The sequence below is a fragment of the Triturus cristatus genome, chromosome 4_1, assembly GCF_964204655.1.
Source record: "Triturus cristatus chromosome 4_1, aTriCri1.1, whole genome shotgun sequence".
Classification (NCBI taxonomy): domain Eukaryota; kingdom Metazoa; phylum Chordata; class Amphibia; order Caudata; family Salamandridae; genus Triturus; species Triturus cristatus.
This window is the reverse complement of record NC_140585.1, coordinates 553507860-553526691: the sequence shown is the minus strand read 5'-3', so window position 1 is coordinate 553526691 and position 18832 is coordinate 553507860.

Here is an 18832-nt window from a genome sequence, read left to right as displayed (position 1 = left end):
ATATCTCTAGGCAGGGACCTATTGTGATGCAAGCTGCACGCAGGCTCATGCTGAGGAACCATTTACTACTATCTGGCCTCTATCCTTGGGCACGAGCCTTCTCTCGGGATCCGAAGTCAAAGGACCTCACAGCACTCCCGGTCTTTGAAGCCTCCACTGCACATGCACAGCAGTGGGCCGCAATATAATCACACTATCCAAATTTCACATGATAGACACTATCTCAAGACACCTCTCATTGCGCCACCATCTTTCACCACCCAGCAACAGTTATGGTTTGAGGCGATCCTAAACGAAAGAGGCTTGCCTTCGACGGGTCCAAGCAATTTGACATCCTGGAACCTGCTCCCATGGCAGAGGACGGCGCTGCGGGGAGCTCAGAACCCGTACACATATCTGGTACAGACATCCCAATTGCAGAATTGAGAGGCTTTCTGGTCATTTATGGCTGATTCAATGTCCTTGCTGGCTGCCTCAACATAATGAAGGAATACCTTGATAGACACACCGCAAGCCTTAACGCAGCAGAGTAGAGGGTTTCAGGCCTATATGATGAGGCAACACAAACTGCAAAGCGTGTTGCAAGGATTCTGCAGAGTCACAGAACTATGATTTGGATTATTGGCCCTTAGTAGGCAGGGACTAAGTCATCCTACCACCTGAGTACCCTTGAGCCTGGGACAGACTAGCTTTAGAGTCTCACTTGCCCTCCCACTCACTCACAGAGGAGCAAGCGATTAGACACCCCAGAACACAACAATCCTGGAACTCTCAGGAATCACGGTTACAGGACACACCCTTTCGCTCTCGCAGAGACACAAAATGTTTTTTAACTATTGTGCTCTAGTATGCAGTATATGTGCCACAACAAGTAGAAAAATGCCTAACACAAATACGGTTAGCATAGCAAGTAGCCCATAAATCATAAATGAGCTGTCTTTATATACGATAGTGCAGCCTAACATCCCTCCCTTTCTACAGAAACAAAATGATTTTATATCAGAAGATCTCTAGGAATTAGCAGCAGACCCTGTACCTTAGTATACACAGATGCATGTTATACATCTAAAATGCTGTCAGAATCTTTTCCCTGGAAAGGTCTCTTTCCAAGTGTGTCAAAAGTACGTGTTCGCAAACAACAGCTGCATTCGCATGTTTTATCTGGGTGATAGGGCCTGACCAGAACAGAATAACCAGGGTTATTGTTGTTCGAACTCGTCTACATGCTCAGACTAAATCCCAGGAAAGAATAGAACACAAAAACAACAGCGTGTTCTGTGTAAAAGTACAGTGTGGTACAAAGCAAAAATATGGCTGTAGAGTAATGTGCGCAAAGCAGAGGGAAGTCTGCAATGTGCTCACGCTAACATAGGGAAAACCACAATGGGCCTGCACGGAGCATGTGAGAAGCGCCTGGAGAAACTAGAGAAACTGCTCAAGTCTGCAGCTATAAAGAATGAGGACCTTGAGGCCAGGGGATATAACAATAACCTATGCATCCTAAGAGTTGCGGAATCCACTAACACTGGATGAGTTGATCTCTTTGTGGCAAAACTACTGACCGACATGATGGGCAGACAACACTTCACATCTACCTTTGTGGTAAAACAAGAACATTGATCCTTTGGGCCACATCCCAGCCCGGGACTCCATCCCAGGCCGATCATCGCCAAACTGCTCAATTTTCATGACCAGCATGTGGCCTTTCAATTGGCATGAGAAAACGGCCTGTTGCATTGGCAGGGTGCTGAAATTTCAGTATTCCATGACTTTACCTTGGTTGTGCAGGACACTCGTCGCAAATTTAACGGCGTTAAAATTTCCCTTTGTAAACTGGGCCTTAGACAAGGCATGCTTTCTCCTGCGTGACTCAGGGTGGACATAGATGGAAGACCTAATTTATTCGACATGCTGTCAGCCACACAAACAGTACGCGAGGACAATAAACTCACAAGACGCTCCACTCCAGTATGATCACCTCTGGATATCCACTCTTATGCCAATGTGGACCTGTTTACCTCAGGGTGAATTTTTATTTGTACTGCACATCAGCATACCCTCTACAGGGTCCACGACTGTGCGGCGCTCCCCTCCCCGCATGGCACTTCAGACTGTATTCTGCTTACACTGTTTGCCACTGATTATGGGCTAATTTTGCAACCTGTTATCTTAGATCCAGCGCTACCGAAAGCCAACCCCTGTAGTATGCACAGAAATGTTTACTGTTTTTCTTTACTGCAGTTATGGGAATGTTTATTTGGGGATTCGCTGGGTCATTTATTGCCTATTGTGGATGAGGGGAGGTGGTGGGGGGCTTAGGATGATGCCTATGTATATTGTTGATGTTCTCCCACATATACTATTTTTTACCTGTGTCGTATAGATACATGGTCCTATTGCCTTTTGTACATGTACTGCTGACATCCTCGCACACAAATAAATGTCGATACTTCGCAAACTAAAACAACGCATACTTTTACAACGTTGTTTTTAGTTCGCAAGTACCATTACAACGCATTTTTATATAACGCATACCATTACTACGCAAGTGCTTTAAAATGCATATAAAATGTCTTTTCAACGGATCCCAATTCCCCGCATACTTTTACAACGCATTTTTTTAAATAACCCCCCAACACATCCATATACACTACCCTACATACCACATACTCCACAACACTACCCCAACCCCTCAAACATTACCCCCAGCACGACCCTGCCCCTTCCCCCAATCCGGTCCCTAGATGCAAACACTACCCTGCACGACCCCCCAACACTATGCTAAACCCTAAAACACTACCCTGCACTACACAACACTACCCTAAACCCTAAAACACTACACCCTGCACGACCCTCCCCCTTCTAGTCCCTTCACTCAAACACTACCCTGCACGACACCCCCAACACTACCCTAAACCATAAAACACTACCCTACACTACACAATCACCACAACACTACCCTAAACCCTAAAACACTACCCCCTGCGTGACCCTGCCCCTACCCTCAGTCCGGTCCCTACACTGAAACACTACCCTACACGACCCCCCGACACGACCCTATACCCTAAAACACTACCCTACACTACACAGACACTATAACACTACCCTAAACTCTAAAACACTACCCCAAGCACGACCCTGCCCCTACCCCCGTCCGCTACCTACACTGAAACACTACCCTGCACGACCCCCCGACACTACCCTAAACCCTAAAACACTACCCTACACTACACAGACACTATAACACTACCCTAAACTCTAAAACACTACCCCAAGCACGACCCTGCCCCTACCCCCGTCCGCTACCTACACTGAAACACTACCCTGCACGACCCCCCGACACTACCCTAAACCCTAAAACACTACCCTACACTACACTAACACCACAACACTACCATAAACCCTAAAACACTACCCCAGCATGACCATCCCCTACCTCCAGTCCATCCCCTACACTGAAACACTACCTGCACGACCCCCCGACACTACCCTAAATCTTAAAACACTACCCTACACTATACAAACATCACAACACTACCCTAAACCCTAAAACACTACCCTTGCACGACCCTGACCCTACCCCCAGTCCGCTCCCTACACTGAAGCACTACCCTGCACGACCCCTCTGACACTACCCTAAACACTAAAACACTACCCTACACTAACACCACAACACTACCCTAAACCCTAAAACACTACCCCAGCACGACCCCACCCCTTCCCCCAGTCCATCCCCTACACTGAAACACTACCTTGCACGACCCCCCGACACTACCCTAAACCCTAAAACACTACCCTACACTACACAAACACCACAACACTAACCTAAACCCTAAAACACTACCTCCAGCACGACCCATCCCCTATCCCTAGTCCGGTTCCTACATTGAAACACTACCCTGCACGACCCCCCTGACACCACAACACTACCCTAATCCCTAAAACACTAACCCCTGCATGAGCCTCCCCCTTCCCCCACTCCTGTCCCTACACACAAACAATACCCTGCACGACCCAACCCTAAACCCCAAAACACTACTCCTCAAACACAAATCCTTTAAAAATACACAGCCCCTCTTATCCCTCTCTCCTCAGTGCACGTCCCTTGTCCTCGGCTGCAAGCAGTTCTCAATCAAAGGCGGTGAGGACAGCAAAAGTGCTCAAAAAGCCCCCAGCCAGCGTACAGGAGCCTGCAGATCCGCCCCGGGCACCAGCGCCTGTCCCCTACTTGCTCCAGGCATGCCGCTGAAAGCCCCACAGCTCACCGGTTGTCCAGGCGCCGCTGCAATCTCTCACTTCAGTCCGAGGGACCCCGCTGGTGCGCAGGACCATCCCGTAGCCCAACAGCGCTCAGAGTCTGCCGCAATGACAAACATGCCCGAACTTCCAGAACACACTGCAAGGCCACGGGACCAGGCTCACTCGCTACAGGCCGCAGAAGAGATTCAGAGGCCGCCTCTGCCCCACTGCCATCATCGCTGCCTCGCTGCCTCCTCGGGTGCTCTGCCATCTGGGCGCTGGTATTGGTTACTGCCTCTATCCAATGGACAAGGCTGGAGGGGTCGTCACTCCAATTCCGGGCGCAGCCAACCGTGAGTATACACATTGTGCACAGTGTCGTGTATGAGTTGGCCATGCACGTTGTAACAGCGCATGCGATGTAATAACATGCGTAGTAAAGGCTACACATTGTTACAGCGCATTGCATTGTTACGCTTGTGTTGTAATGGTATGCAAAGTACAAGTCGCTTACTAATGGCTGTTTACCTTGCACACTCCTGAACCACACTTTATAAGATGTATGTTGCTGTCATGGAACATACAAGATCTCCAGAACCCCCGCAAGGGCAAACATGTCCTGCTATTTCTCACACAACATAACATTCAAATTGCCCTCCTGCAGGAGACCCACCTACCACTCGGCGGGCACCACAACTTCGCCTCTCACTGGGGGTCCCACTGTTATTTCTCATGTTACAGTACATATTGGAGTGGGGTTAGCACCTTGAGCCAGAAACATGTACCATTCCGCCCATTGACTGTTATTCTTGACGAACAAGGATGTTAAGCCTTAGTGACTGGAACACTGGAAGGCCACTTAGTGCTGCTGGTCAATGTCTATGCTATATTAACAGTTCGCAAAACTTTACTTTGATCACCTTATTTTGGGTGGAGATCCTAATATACTCATTGACCTGTCCCGCAATACAACGGCCACCTCCCCAACTAGCAAACCACGCTCACTCAACATCACATGATCTCTGTGACACTTTTGCGCTACGGGACGCCTGGCCTCCTAGCTTACACACACTATTTTGCCCCTCACAACACTTGGACCTGCACTGACTATTGTCTCATCTCCATATCACTGGGCCCGTGGACGGAGTCAGTCCACCACTTGGCACACACCACCCTCTGCAACCATGCACCAGTGCACACCAATTTTCATCTCCCATTTGGGGGTGTTTGGGAACAACCATGGCGGTTCTTCACCTTAGCACTACAGGATTCATTTTTTGCTCTGATTCACAAGATGCAGTAATGGAGTATTTCTGGCTCAACAAGGGCTCAGTGGACATGAAGCCACTTTATGGGAGGTGTTTAAAGTCTACATTAGGGGTATATGTATCTCTAAACATTCTGGGATACTGCAGGAGCTGTGCAGAGAGTTTACGCAAATCGAGAAGGATCTGACAAAGCTGGACTCGGTTGGTCATCAACATCCACAACATATGTACTCCCTTAAGCGCACAGCACTCCTTACAGAATACTGTAACCTAATAGAATGTGAATGTGAGGTACTATTCCTCAGCAAATTTGCCAGGGCAAATGACCAGGACTCACCTTGGCCCAGCTCCTTTGCCCCACCAGGGGCATCTCTTATATCACGGAATTGCGCACCAACGTAGGATCCAAGGTATCCTCCAACGAGGAAGTACTCAACACCCTTCTCCGATACTACACACACCTATATGCCACTAGACTTCCCAATGATGTCTCGGTCCAAACCGCGTATTTAGATGAGATATCCATGGTATGGCTAATGACTGCATAGCAACAGTTTCTCAATGAGCTCATCACTGGAGATGAAATCATGCAGGCTATGGACTCCATGGGCGGATCAAGGGCCCCAAGAATGGACGGTTTCACCGGGGAGTTCTATAAACACTTTGAGCATTTCCTTGCACCACAAAACTGGCTGTGTATATGTAATATATCGACGTTGGGATGCTCCCCCCCATCGCTTCAGGAAGCAGTTATAACCCTGCTCCTTAAACTGGGAAAGGACCCACTGCATTGCAGATCCTATAGACCCCTTTCACTTTTGAATTTTGATAACAAAATACTTGCAAAGGTGCTCTCTAATCACCTTATCTTACTAATGGAGCAGAAAATATCTCCCACTCCATCTGGGTTTGTCCCGCACCACTTCACTTCACTGCATCTCTGCACAGTCTTCTCTGTCCTCAACAGGATTTCCACTGAAGTACCAACCGCAATAGCCCTTCTCGATAAAGAGAAGGTTTTCAACTCTCTGGAGTGGCCATTCCTCCATGCAACCTTATGCAAACTGGGCGTCCCCCAAAAACTCTCCTCCTGAATGAGTCTTCCTGACTCCAAATCTGTGGCACACACCAGGGCCAATTCCTCCTTAACTCAGTCATTCCCTGTTCACTGAGGTACACAACAGGGTTGCCCCTAATCCCCCTTAACCTTTATTATAGTAATGGATCCTTTGGTCCGGCACTTACAATGGGACCGCATGCACCGTGCCCTACAATTCTGCACAGGCCCACTACTTCTCTATCCAGATGATGTTCAGCTGTTCCTTCAAAGCCCAACGAAAATCTGACACTTATCCTTTGGGAGGAGATGCAATTCATGGGCCATTCAGGGCTAATGATCAACTGGTCGAAATCCAAACTATTTCCTCGGACAGACTCCATTACCCCATTTCAATATGACTTTCTGCTAACCTGGGAAGATGGCACGATTAAATACCTGGGCATCCACATACACAGAGACAAGGAGCAGGTGATATGTCTGAACTATGGTTCAGCCATCAACATGTTGACCAAGCAGGTGGAATGTTGGACATGGTTACCTCTCTCAGTGATGTGACGAATTGTGATTATGATAATGGTGGTGCTCCCCCACTTTTTATATTTATTTCAGAACATCCTGACCAATTAATTTTTCACCACATTACAGGGCTTACAGTTGAGACTCATATAGATAGATAGGCACACCCGCAATAATTGAGACACGTTGGTCCTACCATAAGAGATAGGGGTCAGGTTGTCACACTGCCACCTGTAATACTTGGCAGCACAATGCCAATATGTGCATCACTGATTTCACAAAGATGACAGGCTCTCATACACCAAACCAGAAACTGATCAGGCTACACCAGTACCATTCACCTCCATCCTACCACAGGGTCTCCCCTTGGTCCCCAATGATGTGCAGACCTTGTCTACTCCAAGCTGGACCTGGCGCAAACTCCTACATCAATTAAGGGCCTCAATACTATACTCCCCTTCCTTGGTACAAGCTGATAACCCATGTGTTAGACCTGGCACACTTGGCGTGGGTCTCCCATTTTTTGCCTTTACCTCATGTGTTTTGCTGTGTGTTGGACTCCATTTTTGCTGGTCCAGATGCTTTGGGCACTTTGCCACTGCTGTTCAGTGCCAAAGTGCAAGTGCTCCCTTTGTAAAATATTGTTATGCATTAGTGATTCAATGTTTGGCTTATTTCATTTACTTGTCAGACCCTAGTACAGTGCACTATGTGTGCCCAGGGCCTGTAAATTAAATGCTGCTGAGAGGCTTGCAGCACTGATTGTGCTACCCACAGAAGTAGCTTGTAAAATGTGACTCAGGCCTGCCATTGCAGAGCTTGTGAGCAGTCCAGGACTGCCATGTCAACCTGGCAAGTACACACACTTGCCAGTCCCTAAACCTTCAGTTTTATACATATTAGTCACCCCTAAGGTAGGCCCGAGGTACCCCTGTGGGCAGGGTGCATTGTATGTGAAAGGTAGGACATGCCCTGATGTGTGTGGTATGTCCTGATAGTGAAATACTGCCAATTTCCTTTTTCACTATTGCAAGGCTATCTGTTCCCATAAGACGGAATGGGGAGTTTGTTTATAACATCTTATAAACATAACTGACCCTGGGAACAAGATGGAAAAGTAAAGTTTAGTATGCCTGAACTCAGAATGTTAAAGTGTATCTTTTAGTGAGGGTGATTTTTACATTCTGTGTTTGAAAATACCACTTTTAGAAAGTAGGTATTTTCTTGCCTAACCATCCAGTATGCCTCTGCTAGGTTTGTGTTTTGCATGTCTGGCTTTTGAATGACAGGGGCCGGAGAAGGGCAGCAGCTCCAGAAGTCTGATGAGTCAGGGCTGGGATGAATAGGCCTGGTCTGCATTTGGAGTGGTGGGAGTAGTAGCAACTTCACCTGAATAAGGCTGTGCCTGCCTTTCACAATGACGGCTCCGCCCCCCTGTGGTGTGTCTGGAGCCAGGGCTCACACTGACAAAGGAGGTTGTTGTGCACTTGCAAAGTGCCCCACAGAACTGGTTTTGGCCGGGTACAGACACTCTCTGCATTCAGAGAACAAAGGATTTTGGTATATATAAAAAGAGGGGCCCAGACCCCAGACTTTTAGATCACTTCTGGGAAATCAAGAGGAACCTTTGCCAAGGAGAAGAGCCGGATAAGCTGAGAAGGAATACTGCCCCTGTGCTGTTTGCTGTTTGGGGTAGGCCTGCAGTAGCTGCTTGCAACCAAGGAAATGAGAAAAGGACTTTGCTGTTTGCTTTGTCATCTTGAGGAAGATCTCCAAGGGCTTGAAACTGAGCTTGCCTCCTGTTCTGAAGTCTTGCGACACAAAGATTTCATCCTCAGCTCCCCTGAATTTCCTTGCTGGGAATTCTAACCTGCAAAGAGGTGCCTGCTGCATGTTAGGGCCTCTGGAGACTGTTTGGCGCTGGGAGCTGGAAAATGGACCCAACACCGAAGAAGCGTGTCGCATCCGCACTTGTTTTCTGATGCATCGCCGAAGAAACCGTCACAGCTCCTGCTGCAGCTCGAGAAATCGCCGCACAACGCATCAGGTGTAACGATCTCCGAAGTCTGAGATCGCCGCACCAATTCCGACGCAATCCTATCGCATCGTAGCAGATCAACGCATCGCCTCGAGGCGCCAAGACTGTCGCATCGTTGGTGGCCGCAGTAGAAAACAGGCGTATCAACTCCCCACGCAGTAAGGAATCGACGCATCACCTCCCCTGAGTGTAAGGAACAGATGCATCACCTTCCCTGCGGCCATTTTGTTTGCTTTGCGTGACGTATCTAAAGTGTTGCATTTACAACTTGCATTGAACTGAACTATTTCTACCATTTGTAAGCATTATTTTTCATACTGTATTGTTGATTTTTGTCGTTTGGTCATGTTTTGCTTTTGATAAAGATTACTTATTTTTCTAAACTGGTGTGGTGTCCATTTGTAGTGTTTTGACTGTGTTACTGTATGTGTTCACAAATGCTTTACACACTGCCTCGGAGATAAGCCTGTCTGCTCGTGCCAAGCTACCAAGGGGGTGAGCAGGGATTGTTTTAGGAGTGTATCCCCTTACCCTGACTAGAAGCAAGGGTCCCTACTTGGACAAAGGTACCTACCTCTGCCAACTAGAGTCCCCCATTTCTAACACCATGGCTCCCCATCACCTGTGAAGCCTTTATTAAATGTACTATGGCACCCGCACATTTGGTGATCTTTTTCCCCGACTGACATGTTATTTTACACTCTAAAGATACTTTTTGCCTCTGCATGGACCATTTTGTGATGCATTGCCTATATATACATTGCCTATATATAGTGCTACATACGAGGCTCCTGTCTTATCCTTTGGTGCCCGATGATTTCTCTACGCTCACATCTTCTGATAAACGACGACAGTGGCACTCATTTAGCGACCAAGCTGTATTATACATGTCTGGATTTATTGCCCACCCTTGAGCAGAAACTTTGAAGCCGTTGGAAACACGAGTTCGGTTGCCAGTTGGTGGATAGTTTGTGGACAACCTGCTGTATATAAAAGTGCTCCATCTCCCATAATCACCACCATAAACGTATAGTTTTCAAGTGTTTATGCCATGCATATATCGCTTCAGTAGAACAACACAGTTTTGATCACTTCAGATCCCCCGAATGTCCCCAATGCCATGACATAGGAGCTGAATTTCTGTATATGACCTGGACTTGTAGATACACTGCACACTTCTAGGCAGATATTTTTTCCCACCTGGCCCAAATAGTAGAGGTGGACCTCAGCCTGGCCCCACTCTCGGCATTACTGGGATATGTGCAGGACCTCCCGAAAGTTATCCACCGATACACGGCAATGGCCCCCTTGCTTGCCAGACATGAGATTGCTCTAGACCCCCCCCCCCCACTGTTGAAGACTGGCTGGTGAATCTGATTTACAGTGACGTGCCCAGCGAGCCCTTTGCCTCACTCCAGCCCCCATCCTACAGACCAAAAGACATATGACAACCCCTCCTTAATCATTTCCTATCAGCCTAATGCACCCCAGCAATCTTAGACCTCAAATGACTCAACACCTTGTCAAGCTCTACATACTACGCCTTCTCGCTAGCCCACCTGGTCTACCCCACCTGCAGACCCACCTCGATTCCCCACTACCTGATCCACACATCTAACCCCCAACAGATGCCCTCACTCCAGACTCCATCCCACTCAGGTTCTATAACTTCTGAAATATTACAGGTTCTGTGTATCTGCATACAGTGGGCAAATCACCGTGCTACAATTGGGACAACATAGTTCGATGGTTTTGTTTCAGTGCATTTTGCTATAACACCTATATCACAGATCAATGGGCAAGAGGAGCCCAAATCTTGCTTGCAATTCGAATTGTTTTTTTTTTTTTTAGACTTAACTGACAATTTCGATCTCGAAAAAAACTCACCATCTGGAATGGCTCTATTGACTTCTGGAGCGAGAACGGGACTCTGACCAAACCTTCAACTTGGACTGTTCGCGTCTTCTTATGTTTGCCAGTGTAAAGTTTCACCTCGCAGTTTCAGATGGACTTTGGATTAATGAAAGCTCTGTCCCTGCAGGCCTTATAGTTGTGACTCAATCCTAAGCACCACAGGCACACCTGATGGAGGTCTGTAATAAACATTTGTTTGGGACAGCCCGTACATACGGGCTTAAAACCTAACGTTTTTGGAAGAGACATTTCCTTAAATACTGAGAATTTTAGATAGAAGGAACAAGATACATTCCTCAGACAGTCATGAGGGAGCTCTGGATCCAGTGTGACAGTTGGAGAATATTCAAAAGATGAGGAATGCGCGGCTAGAAGTATTCGTTAGAAGATGATGTAAATTATAATTTTTTGACTTTATTGAAGGATTAACTGCTTCCTGACAGAATAAAAAATCCCATGAATTAAGATCTCCTTGGTCAGTGTGTTGCTCGCAATGGTGACTTTAGAAGACCGTCTAAAAGCCTTAGCATTAGTTCAACAAGATGTGGCAGTATCTAGAGCAGAGACGGCAGCCTTATAGGAAAGGTAGAATGTTTTCACAGAAACGTCTTTGATGTGAGCTCAGACTGATATACTGGGGGACAACCTTGGGCTTTTGGTGGGGTTATCCCTTTGACTAGTAACCATCAAAAGGTAATCAAACACTCCTTATAACGTCTGACCTGAGGTTCAGCAAAACAATCGCTATCTATACAAATTAAGAGTCCTGTGCATCTGCTTCCGGGACTTGTCGCCGTTAAGCGCCGCTGGTATCCAGAGTAAACAAATTCTTTAGAAGTGGAAGGTGCACCAGGAATGAAGTCAGAATCGTATGCTTTAGTCAACTAGTTCGCTTTATTAGTGATAGGAGGAAAAATGGCCATCAGCCAACGCGTTTTGTTCCTTTGACTAAAGGAACTTCATCAGGGCTAAAACAATCACACAAGACACAATATAAGTCATTACACATAAGAAACATAAAAGACATAACAAAATGACATCTGTACATGTAGACATCTACAGCACATATACACTAAACCAAAAAAACTTTAAGATGATTCTCATTAACCAGTTACAATGAAAAACAACCACATCATAGGACAGCCCACACAACAATTATACACAAAATCATATAACATACTTACACATAAGATTCGATGAAACCCACAAACATTTTAACCACATGTATCTACATATACACAAAAATGTAAATATTGCATAGACATGGTGTTTTTTCATTGTAATTGGTTAATGAGCATCATCTTAAAGTTCTTTTGGTTTAGTGTATATGTACTGTAGATGTCCACATTTACACATGTAATTTTGTTATGTCTTTTATGTTTCTTATGTGTGATGACTTATATTGTGTCTTATGTGATTGTTTTAGCCCTGATGAAGTTCCTTTGGTCAAAGGAACGAAACGCTTTGGCTGATGGCCATTTTTAGTCCTATCACTAATAAAGTGAACTAATGGGCTAAAGCATACGATTCTGACTTCATTCCTGGTTCACCTTCCACTTCTAACCATCAAAAGGTGTTCTCTACTGTTCCAGAGTGTTTCCTAGGTTATCCTTCAAAAATTAAAATCTTTTTAGCACGTCTTGCTGCATTCAATTATCAACCAGGTGCATTTCCGAATGCTCATTTGAGGGTTGCTTTTGAAAATTCTTATCTGGGTGGGAATGCAGCATCTTGGGCAGTGCCGCTAGTTCACAGGATGATGCCATATTATACAACTGGGATAATTTTCAAAAAGTGTTTAATCATTGAGTAAGAACCTTGCCTGCAGATCACAAATTTTTCAACTGTGACCAGGTAGGATTTAATTTCCTACCTGACTAACTTTAAAATTCTAGTCTCCAAAACCTCTTGGCCGGTAGAAAAACAATCAGCCTGGTTCTGTCAAGGATTACGGGATGAGTTGAAGGATGTTCTGGCACAGATTGACCCTCAACCCACTTCAAGTAGAGATCTTATCAATCTCATCTTGCGTTTATACCATTGGTTAAGCAAAAAAGGGGACCACAAAAAATTGGAAAGTCCATTCCCACATTATGAAAAGAACAAGACTATTGATCCCAGTTCTGGTCAACCAGCTCAACCAATTGAAATTAGGTTTGCTACATCTCCATTGTACAAAGAAGAGAAAAAGCAAAAAAAGGAAAAGCAGGTAATGCCTGTACTGCGGCAAGAAAGGGCACTTCGTAAAAGCCTGTACTACCAAACCCAAAAGTAAATTTGTCCCAAACCCATTCAAAAAGATGGCTGTGCTTGAACCTTCTGCAGAAAACGAATTTGCTCTGGATTTAAAGACAGGGACATCCTGAGGGAATTGAAAATCCATCCACTCTGTTTACGATCTCATAAGATAGTAACACTCATCCTAAGTATAACACTGTTTGTGGAACAGGCACTCATTTCTATCTCGGTCATGATAGATTATTGAGTGGCTGGAAAATCTGTAGATACCAAACGAGCAAAAATACTAAGAATTCACCCAGAAAAGGAAAGGTTACCTGAAATAGTTTTGGCTGTGGATAAGCAAGTACCCTCTTCATGGCCAATCACATTTTAGCCTTAGACTAAATTATGAAACAAGAAGAACATTCAGAATTGATCCAATTTAACATCATCAAAGGTCCTCAGCATGGGTTATCATAGAAATAGCATGGCTAGTCACACATAATCCTGTGATAGATAAGGTTTTAGGTCCATCCTGTTTCAGTCTTATTATTGTAAACTAGAATGCCTTTCAAAAATGAATGGACCAAGCCAGTCTCAGAAACATGCGCAGTTGGTGACTACAGTAACTGAAAGTGAGGTGACTTTTCCAGCACCGTATAGAATGTTCTCAGAGGTATTTTGTGAAAAACAGGCAGAAGAATGTCCCCTGCATAGTTCTTACGCCTGCTGTATAGACCTTATCCCTGGAGAGTAATACCCTGTGGATGCATCTATGGACTTTCAGAGAAAGAAAAGGAGTATCTAAGACAGTACCTACATAAGTACCTTGCCAAAGGTTTTAGTCAACATTCTCGCTCTTCTGCAGCCTACGCAAAGCCAGTAAGGAATTACGTCCAAGAATTGATTATCTATTAAAAATACATTTGCCTCTTATCCCTGTTCCGCTGGACTCGTTGTAACAAGATACAATCTATACTAAATCAGCATTAAAGGGGGCTTATCACCTGGTCAGAATGTGGGAAGAGTATGAGTGGAAAACAGCATTCAGGACTCAGTATGGTTTATATAAAAATACTGGCATGCCATTCGGGTTATGTAATGTCCCAGTGGCCTTTCACTCTTCACCTGGTGTTTCACTCTCTCTTGGTGAAAACAGCCAGGTCCCCTCAGAAGACATGCCACCTTCCATAATGATTAATGGGGCGTGTCTAAGATTTTAGACTATAAATGGTGAGGTAACAACTTAGAGTACTTGATCTCCTGCAAGGGCTACGACCTCAAAGAGATACGTGGAACTGACTACCTCAGTCCGTGTCCCTTTTTTCATTTCATTCTCACAATCCATCAAAGCCCAGCCCTGTTTGACATCTGGCAGGAGGGGCAGGGAAGACTGTCAGAGGTGGGAACATTCTGAACCCCACTTCCAAGGCCATTTGACCCAAAACTAAAGTGCTTTGAGCTAATTGTCCTCAAAGGGCAAGTAAACCTGATGTTAAAGCACATTTAGTGACAGTTCAATGTCAGACCACAGTGCTTGAGGACACTCATATGCAAGGAGCCAGTAGAAACTGTGATTGAGCAGACCCAGCATCGCAACGGTGGTAGTGAGTTTGTCACCACAGCCATTGCCCTTGGGCTGTAATGGTACAAAGACACCTGAAGGAGCACAAAAGCAGGGCTACATGTCCCATGATTCCTATGTGGTGGCCATGTTGAGTGAGTACCTGATATAACAGGCAGCCCTGCCAAAAACAGTTGCATTTAATTCAAATTAATGGTCCACGGCAGCTGAAGACAGAAGGATGGTGCTCCTATTTAAAGTATTTGGCAACAACGCTTTAACCCATGTGGTAGTTATAGAAAGGGTACACCTGCTCCAAAAGTATTTGTTCTTGTTGACATTGGTAAAACCTTAAACTGTGCAATTGATACTTGAACAGCGAACACCAATCTGCTTGGATGAAAACACTCTCTATAGAGGCATGATGGAAAATGTTTTTAGAGTGGTCCCACACCTGCAAACCAGTAATCTTTGTATTGTGGTAAAGGTGGGCATTGTGCTTGTAAATGCACCTCTAAGGTCAAAATTCCAAACACTAAGAAATCCATTTCCTACAGTCTTCCCTGCTTATTTCTGAAACGTTGCTGCACCTCCCAGGGGGCTTGGCTCCAATAAGCCTCCTGCAACAAATCCAGGTTCCTAGCCCGCTCTAAGATATGGTGGGAAACATACTCGGCCTCTGCCAGCACCAACCTTGCCTCAAACACTCGGCACTCACTCTCTCTCCTCCCTTTTCCCCACAATATATATATATATATAAAGGGAAACATCTGCAAGCCCAGCGACCCTCATGGACCAACCTACATTTCAGCTCCCCTCAAATAATCTTATCCACCATCATTGTTGTCACCCCCAAGAGGTGGCAGCCCACTCTCCAAGCCACTCCGGGATGGTGTGCAGTCTGATGCACCAAAATCCACCGCCAGAGTTTCTGATTGGCCACTTCCAGGGCCTGGCTCTGCTGCAAAACCTCCACCACCTTGGCACTTTCGATGGGGCCAACAATGGGAGCCCCTGTGCTCTTCGCAGCCAGCAGGGCTCCTGCCTGCTGACAGACATGGCCCCCTCACCCACCTCCGACCTTGGGTGGCCCCTCGCGTCCAGCCAGGCCTACACCTCTGCCATTGTGAAAAAATGGGAGGCCCCCTGGCCCACAAGAAGAGGGCGTACTGAATGTTCATGAGGCGGAGGTGTCGCCTGACCCCCAGAAAAGATTCCTGCTGTACCTTCTTTTTCTTTTGGAGGTAAGAGGAAAAGAAAAAAAAGAAAAAAAAAAAGAAAGACCGATATGCATCACAACTTACAGTGTAGCATCTAATCAAGTGAGAAAAATCATAAACAAACAATGGCGCAAAACACATGTTCTCATATAAACGAGGGCGTAGTCTCCGTGACATGCTAGTCCACAGATGGGCCACACAAAACCACGAGAGAATCATGGATTCCTTACCCCGATAAAGGCACATCACCCGTGTGGCAGTTACAGTGTCTGCTCTCTCACTCAGGCAACTCAAATGATCACATTTAACAACAATACCACTTGGGAATTAAGACATATCACTAATTGCAACTTCCAACACGTGGTCTATATGATAATGTGCCCTTGCAACCTACATTACATAGGGATGACCAGACACTGCGATCACCGCTGCAACCGCAGATGCGGGCGAGCAACAACCAAGATGTCAGTCCATTATATGGAACAAAAACACACTTTAAGGGATTACCGTTGGATGTTCCTAGAACAAATACATTTGGAATCACAACTTTTCGAAAAGGAACAATGATGGGTGTTCAGATTAAAGACACACATTGATGGTCTAAACGAAAATGGGGTCAGTTTATAACCTAATATAGTAATCAATCCAAGACGCCTGACAGGCCAACCTACGGTTTTGGACCCCTTTATGAAAACCCAATTTGTATCTTTTTCCCAATGGTAGGTTATTCCTCATTTTCTGTGTCATCGACTCTATGTTATCACCTTACCAGGGTTGCATTTTTAATCGTGACTATCCTCCAATGTACCCACTATATTGGATTATTTTCAATATGAATTTTCTTCATTCCTCTTTTTTTCAATATTTTTATACATGCATTCCCCAAAAACGTTTTGCCATACATTAAAAGATGAAGCATTCAACTCCCATCCGATTTTCAGTTAAATCCCAAATATCTTGTGCTCTCTAGCGTGCACACCGCTATGGCACAAGCGGTGTCTTTCACAGACACGAGGACGCCGACGCTTCTCCTGACCACTCTAAAAGCATCTACAGAGATCAGTGTCATTCCGTCGGAAACTTCAGCGCCACGGGCGGGCGATCCCGATCGATCCAGCAAGGGAGATGCCTTGGAATAGAGAGTACGACATAACCATTTTTCAATAACAGATGCGCCTCTCATGAGCAGCCTCTACAATAAAATGCCTACGATGATCCCTCGTTTCTTACCTCGCCTGTAGTCACACAGATTGCGGCTACAGGCATCCCTTCCCCCCATTGTTGGACTCATGATGCCCGGATTTCAGCATGCTACATGTATGTGTCTACTTATAATTTTCTTTTTTATTTACATTCTATGTTTATGTTCTGGACTGACAGTCTTTTGTCTCCCACATATATGTGTGTGTGCCTATGTGTAGTAGCACTAAGAGTGTTCACTTTTATCAACATTGAAAAATATATCATGAGGTTGTCAAAGGTGATGTTATCCAAAGATTGCAATATACAAGTATAATATGTGTAACATGGCCAGGAGCCATGGCAGATTAACTTTCACTTTTTATATCCTTACAGATCTTCCAGATATAACACCAAATCGGTGCTGAATGTATAATTTTATTTATTTACTTTTCCAGCATGCAGTTGCTTTTCAACTAGATTACTGACAGGAGTGGAATCAGGGAGTAGAAATCTTTGGTCCTGATAAATAGCTTTGGGGTAGGGCTTGAAACATGTAGACCTCTGAAACTCTGGAACTTAATTCCATTGGGTTTCACTCTTATCCCCATATTTTACCATACCGGCTAGAGGTCCGAATAAAACTATTTTTCCTACTAGACAGGTATTTTTAATTTTCAACACAAACCCCTCACTCCAATTTTCTTTACATTCTCTTCATCCATTAGAAACAATATCAAAAGTGCTCCCATGTAACTTGTACTTCACAGCACGCCCTGTTCAGTAGCGGAACAGGAAGAACCCAATGATGAAGCATGCCACCAAGGGGAAACCCTGGTGGATGCGGATTTTCCAAAAACCATAAGTGGTGAGGGTGTGTGGGGTGGGGTGAGTGGGGGGGGTTACTGAATCTAGATACAATGTATTGTTAAATATACTACTACCGGAAGGTTGAGGGGGCGAGGGGTGAACGGTGATGGTTTAACACTCTAATCACTACTTGCCTATCCCATTCTAGTTACTAATGTTCAAGGGGAAAAAAACCCACAAAACACAGGAACGGGTAGTAGTGGTATACAGAGTAGCATATCAATTAACAAACAGTATATTTCCTAAACCTTTCTGTAGCCAAGTACCAGTATTGGTGCCACTCAAGGTAACACAAGGCACCCCACTACCACGGATGTCACCACACAGACGTATCAAAGAACTCCCGTGCTAGTTTTAACGAAACAAATTTTCCTTCGGCACTCTTCAAGTTTTTGAGTCACTATTTTAAATAGTGTAACCAATTTATAATTAAACAAAGTGACTGTTCACAGGCAAGTAATCCAACAGATACATTTGTGCAAAATTCAATTTAATGGCATTTGACAATATTCCATTCCAATTGTGGAGACCTAATGCTTTAAAGTGCAATCCAAAAACAAAGACATATAGTGCTACAAGTATTGCTCTAGTTAGTTGTCCCACGGAGGTCTTATTCATATAACCTCTCTGTTGTCAACGATGGAAACAGCAGAAATAGAATTTTGCATAAATTTATCTGTTGGATTACTTGCCTGTGAGCGGTCACTTTGTTTAATTTTAAACTGGTTACACTATTTAAAATAA